Below are 6,876 nucleotides of genomic sequence, written 5' to 3' on the forward strand. Positions count from 1 at the left end.
AGCTGCCATCTCAGCAGAAGCCAGGAATAGAGATGGGATTATACAAGTGAAACACTACCATCTGGTAATCAAGTGGACAGAAAAAACAATTTTCAAAATTATTTGGTTCTACAGGACTGAACCATACAGCTCTTCAACTGTGAAAGTGTGTTGTCTGCACATGCGCTAAGTCACTTCAATTGTGTCCAACTCTTTCTGACCTTATGGACTGCAGCCCGTCAGGCTCCTCTGTCCATGGGATTCTCCAGGCGAGAATACTGGAGTGGGTTGCCATGCCCTCCTCCAGGGGATCTTCCTGACCAGGGATCGAACCTGCATCTCTTATGTCTCCTGCACTGGCAGACAAGTTCTTTACCACCAGTGCCACCTGGGAAGCTCGAACATGGGCTATGCTTTGAAAAAAGAAAAGAATAATCCTGAAGGTGATTCAGAGATGACCAGGACTGCCTCCACTGTACTGGCTGCTGTCCAGAGCCTGGGGACAGGGCTGCTCCATCCTTGGGGGCTTACTGCCACCTGGCAGAGCTTTGACGGATGGACCACCAATCAGGGGGTCTGAAGATGGGACCACAGCTCCCATGGGTCTAGAAGATGGGACCTGCCCAGTGGGTCTGGAGGTCAGAGCATTGAAATAAGTGAGAATTATTCCTGAGCCTTAAGATGAGGTGGAATTTGCCTTGCTAGGTTTTGGACTTTCTTGGGACCTGTCACCCTTTCTTTCCTATTTCTCCCAGTGGGATGGGAATGTCTAGACTATGCCTGTACCATCACTGTATTTCAGAAGCACATAACTTGTCTTGTTTGACAGATTCACAGCCGGAGCAGAATTTCGCCTCAGGGTGAATATACCTCCAGTCTCACTTATGTCTAATCTAGATATATTTAGATTAGATTTTGGACCTCAGACTTTAGACTTGATGCTGGAAAATGAAAACTTTGGGGACTGTTGGAATGGAATGAATGTATTTTACATGAGAGAAAGACATGAATTTGGGGAAGGGGGCCAGGGGTGGGATGTTCTGGACTGAATATTTGTTTTCTACCACAGAGATTCATATATTGAAGCCTAACCCCCACTGTGATGGTATTTGAATGTAGGGCCTTTGGGTGGAAATCAGGTTTTGACCAGTACTGAGGGTGGGACCCTCATAATGTCATTAGAGGCCTCATACAAAGAGGAATAGAGAGAGCTCTTTCTCTCTCCCTCCATGGGCCTGCAGAGGAAAGACCATGTGGGGACATAGTGAGAAGGCAACCATATACAAGCCAGGAGGAAAGCTAAACCAAAAACCAATCTGTTGACACCTTGACCTTGGACTTCCTAGCCGCCAGCAATGTAAAAGAACTAAAATGTGTTAAGGTGCCCAGTCTATGGTATTTTGTCATGATAGCCAAGAAGACCAAGACACTAGACATGTTCAGTCGCTAAGTCGTGTCCAGCTCTTTGCGCCCACATGGACTGCAGCACGCCAGGTTTCCCTGTCCTTTACTATCTCCTGGAGCTTGCTCAAACTCATGTTCATTGTGTTGGTGATGCTATCCAACCATCTCATCCTCTTCTCCTTTTGCCTTCAATCTTTCCCAGCATTAGGGTCTTTTCCAATGAGTTGACTCTGCACATGGACACTCTTCAGGTGGCCAGAGTATTGGAGCTTCAGCTTCAGCATCAGTCCTTCTGACGACTATTCAGGGTTGCTTACCTTTAGGATTGATTGGTTTGATCTCCGTGCAGTCCAAGGGACTCTCAAGAGTCTTCTCCAACACCACAGTTCAAGAGCATCAATTCTTCGGCAGGAGAGATGACTCTTTTTGAAATCAGTTTTGAAATAAGTAGGACAACCATGGTAATTCTTGGCATCCTGCAAGAGCAGTGAGCCCAAGACTGAAGCAAGTGGGTTTCTGAAGAAAGATCCACACTTTATAGAAAGGATCTACAGAAACTAGAGGAGAGCAAGGAAGTCTAGATCCTACACAGGGCTGGCTTAGAGAGTCCTTGGGAATTTCTGGCAAGAAATTCTGATGTTGGAGACCCAGAAAAAGTGTCCATTAGGTCAGTGCCCATCGGGTTAGTGAGACTGGCAGTCTGCAGTCCACTTAGGTAGGAGGATGAAATTCTCAAGATGAATGTTTCCATGTCTGTCAGGCATAGAAAAACCACGGACTAGACCATCTCCAGAATTTATTGATTGTAGGGAATGAAAGCAATTAAAATGTATATTTTCTTTTGTTTCCTTTGCCCTGGGAGGGCCTAGATGAAGAGCATCCTGCAGCATTTTAGACTGCAGAGGTACAGAGACTTTTTAGGAGGTTTACTGTATGGATCATATTCAAGAATGTGAAATAACGCAGAATGAAATTTTAGGAAAGGAGACTTGAAGATAGAGATGTGAAACTTAAGTACAAGAATCATATAAGAATAAAGTGTTGAATAAAGTGTTTGCTTATCTGTCTAAAGAATAGATTCATCATCCCTCCTAGAGTCTTATCAGACCATGGGAAGAAGGTCAGGTACTCATTGTCCAGAAGGTTCCATTATGGTGCAACCAGTTTGTACCTCCACTTACCTCTACTCAGGTGTAAACCCAGAGAGTGAGCTCCTGCAGACGAGGGATGGGTGGACCAGTCTGACGGTGCTGGGCAAGGTCTTTCTTCATGACCACTAGCTGGTTTGGGTCCAGTCTTCAAGTTCATCTTACCAGTCTGCTCCCCAGCCTATGGACCCTGTTATTTGCGCAGATGTCCACACCTTGTTAGGATCTGTGGACTCTCCACACCATGAGGCTGGCCCTTCAGTCTCTATACAACAGCTCTTGAGAAGGTCTCATCTTTAGCTCTTTTCTGCAACCAGGTGTCCGCGATTCTCAAAACCACACTCAAAAGTGGACTTTAAGAGGCAAGATGGTGGGGGCCACGCAGGGCCGCAGCCTGCTCTGGGTGGTGACCACTCTGGAAGCAGGCTCTGGAACTCTGGTGGCCGGATCCAGATGACCTCCTGACCTCTCACTGGCAGCTGGGGCCATGCTACGCGTCTCTGGGGTGGCTTTCCTGTGGCCACGGTGGGAACAGTTTCAGGAGCCCAAGGCTGAAGAGCGCGAATGTTACCCGAGCCTGGCGGCCGTGTGGGAGCTGCTATGAGTACAGCTGGTAGCAGGGGAGCAGAAGTGTCAGCTCTGCAACTCGTGGAAGAGCCCAGGGCCAGGATGCTCCAGAGGAGTGACAGCTGGTGGTGGCGGCAGGAGCAGAGGGAGGAGCCAGCGGAAGAGGAGTGCACGGCCCCGCTGCAGGCTGAGGCCAGGAGCGCCCGCGGTACCATGTGGACCCGAGGAGCCTGCAAGACTGGGAAAAGCAGCATTGCAAGCATCTCAAGGAGGAGAAACAAAGAAGGAGGACCCAGGTCCTGCACTGAGTTCTTGGCAATAAAACCTGCTGTCTAATTACCCCTCCCCCCCCCCAAAAAAAAGGGCTTTAATTGCCACAACCTGGGCAGCTCTGTCTCGCTTCCCGTAATTCTCCTAAGTGAGCACCTTCTTGGCTCTACCCGCATTCAAGGTCAGCATGTGTGTCAAATAGCCAGGCTGGACCATGTATGGGGAACACTCTTTCCTGGGATGTTTCAATAGGCAAGATGACGTCTGCTCTTGTATTTCCCATCTTTCACTGGAGTCTATTTAGAGCTGTTTGAATGTGTGTGATATTCAACCTGATTTATCTTATTTTGACTGCACTGAAAAATTATTTAGAAGATCTAACTTACTGAAGCCAGAGTATGAGATCGCTAGAGGAAAATAAATGGTTTTATAAATTAGACAAATACAAGTGATTCTGTGGGTAAACATTTTTGTGTATCTGGCTAAATATATGAGGAAAAGTAGTGATCTACTTAATTCTGCCTTCAGTGTTATTTCTGAGCATCCCTTCATTTAAAAAAAATTCAGAAAATTTTCTGCCCTAATTTTGAACCTATGATGCTCATAGCAATTGCTTTTATTTAAAACAAAATAAAACACAAACATAGCCCCAAATAATAAAATGCTGGAAAGTATTAACACCCTGTGTGTCTATCCATTTCTTCCTCTTCATTGCCCCACTCCCAAGAGAGAGCTTTCACCTATTCTGCTCAAAGATGTTGTGACTGTTCATGCTTATTTATCCTTTAATTTGTCCATTTTAGGACACTGTCTACTAACTTCCTGCTCAATAATCAATTTCACATTCTTATACCCATTCAATCTTGTCTTTCTTGTTCTCCCACCTCCTAATTTGTATGGTTCTATAAATATTTTAGTTTCCATTTCAGCTGTCTTTATAAAAATTTTAAAATACATCCAAACTTCTCTTTCTTTTCATCAATGTGAACATCATATCTGGTGTAATCATATTATAAGATGATGCTATTGAGGCACCCCTCTTCCTCTTGCCTTGCCAGATACTGACAGCTCCCATTATGCTTTGTCATTGCCAAGGCAGCTGACACATCACACCCGTACCTTAACTGTACATTCTGGGCTTAGTAGGTTGATTCACTCAAGTACTTGAAAACTATTAAAGATCTCTGAACTGAGTCACTGGCTGCTGGTACAATCAGGTGAGTTCTTCCACTTTAAAGCTGTGGGACATTGGGTACAATCCAAGAACTTTTGAGACCTCCACTATTCCATTCAGAAGCCTCTATCCCTATATGACTATCTGAATTTAAATTAAAGGCAAATAAAATTTAGAATTCAGTCACATTAACCATATTTCAATGGACATAAACTTGAGCAAACTCCAGGAGATAGAGAAGGACAGGGAATCCTGGTGTGCTGCAGGGGGTCGCAAAGAGCTGGACATGACTTAGCGACTGAATGAAAACGACCCCCATATTTCAGGTGTACAACAGCTACACGTAGCTAGTGGCTACCATATCAGAGAGTGCATATTTGGAAAACTTCCATCCTCATGGAAATGTCTATTTCTGCCTTGCTAGACGATGGGTTCTTAGTAGGTGAGATGAGGAAAATGAATCAGATGATTTCCAAACTGCCTCCTGACTCTAAACTTAAACAGTTTTGTCACTGAATGCAGTTTTTCTCAAAGTTGCTGAGGAAGCCCTCCCACAAAGTCAAGGCTGGTTTTCTAAAAAGTGGCAGAAAAAAACAAGAGGTGTTTTCAGGGAAAGAGGGCTCAAGACAGAAGGAAAGAAATTAAATCCCATCAGAGATCTTCTTCAGAATAAGGGAGTGGGGGGACTCACCAAGTGTTCAGGCTCAGTTTACAAGCTGCCTTTCCATCACTGTTATGTGTGTTCATGAAACTTGTTCGTGGTTAGTCTAGCACATGCCATGGGATGTCTCATTTTTCCTGTTCAAAGCTCTCCCTTCACTTAGCCATTTTTTACTTTATTGTGTTTTCAAACTTGTGTGCCTTAAAACAAATGAGAACCACATAACCCAGGAAGACTGAGACTTAGTGCCAGCAAAATCAGAAATCAGAAATGACTTGCTTTTTGCTAGTTTCATGACACTAATCATTCTGGCGGCAGCAGCACTGAAAGCAGAGAACTGATGTGTGCAAGTAAATTCCACGCATATAAACAAAGGAGATTACGTGTGTAATCTGCCTGTTTCCATGCCAAGTACCTGGAGATGCTGGCTAATTAGCTACATAGTGTTATATCCAGAGGACCAGTGTGCTCAGAGCAACAAGGATATCTTAGATCCCCTGTGTCAAGAGGCAGCCTCATTCTGGCGCAGTGTTTCCCTGGAACTATGAGCTCCGAGTCCTGTGGGAAGGCAAATGGGGGTGAGGGTGTGTGGGCAGGATGGAAGAGATGGCGAAAGAGAAGGACTTAAAATGATAGCATAGGAGGATCTAAAATAGAGATGGGAGAAGATTATGGAAGCAAATGAGTAAACACTCTTTGCCACTATCATGAGGTTGTTGTTCAGTCACTAAGTTGTGTCTGTTTTGGGACCCCATAGACTGTAGCCCACCAGGCTCCTCTGTCCATGGGATTTCCCAGGCAAGAGAGAGAAGTTGCTGTTTCCAGTTGCCATACTGGAGAGAGTTGCCATTTCCTTCTCCAGGGCATCTTCCCAAGCCAGGGATCAAACCCACATCTCCTGCTTGGCAAGTGGTTCTTTACCACTGAGCCACCTGAGAAGCCCTCCCACTATTATAAAAACAGGAAAAACATCACTAGCAGATGGCAGGCACTCTTAAGTGAGGTCTCTGAAAGGATTCAAGTTTCTGATTTCATGTCTTACTGCCGTTCTGTCATTCTACGCACCTAACACAGCGCCTGGGACATCTTAGGTGGTCAGTAAATACAGAATGGAATTGGTCCTACTGCATTGGTCTCATGGCATTCACAGAGTTTCAAGGCAGCATGGAGGTGTGTTGGCAATCAGGGAGTTCTGTAACCTTAGCATCAGACCTCACTGTGATGTCATTCTAGGGATACGGACCGATCTCAGCTCCTGCAGGGTCTCTGAGCTTCCTTTTCAGTGAAATGGAGATCATATGACATGCCAGCACATACAGAAACATAACAGATATGTTTTTTGGTTTTTGCATTTTCTTTTTTTAGCAATGCATACAAATCTCTGCAATCCTACACTCAGAAATTATTAAAAATAATATGAATGTATTTATGAAATATGTCATCTTGAATGCCTTGCCTTTGATAAGCATAAGATTGTTAAAGGCAATGAGGATAATTTATTTGAAGAAGAAAGTCAGATTTATAGACTAAATGATTTTCAATGGCTTTTACCATGCTATGGGCTTCCCTGGTGGTTCAACGGGAAAGAGCCCACCTGCCATTGCAGGAGATGTGGGTTAAATCCCTAGATCAGGAAGACCTTCTGAAAAAGGAAATGGCAACCCACTCCAGTA

The 6,876-nt window shown here is 44.7% G+C and overlaps 1 pseudogene; it reads left to right on the forward strand.

Annotated features, from left to right (window-relative positions):
• Positions 1-382: 382 nt before the first annotated feature.
• Positions 383-3,406, forward strand: LOC128051963 (growth arrest and DNA damage-inducible proteins-interacting protein 1-like; annotated as a pseudogene).
• The last annotated feature ends 3,470 nt before the right edge of the window (positions 3,407-6,876 follow it).

The sequence above is a fragment of the Budorcas taxicolor genome, chromosome 1 (genome assembly GCF_023091745.1).
Source record: "Budorcas taxicolor isolate Tak-1 chromosome 1, Takin1.1, whole genome shotgun sequence".
Classification (NCBI taxonomy): domain Eukaryota; kingdom Metazoa; phylum Chordata; class Mammalia; order Artiodactyla; family Bovidae; genus Budorcas; species Budorcas taxicolor.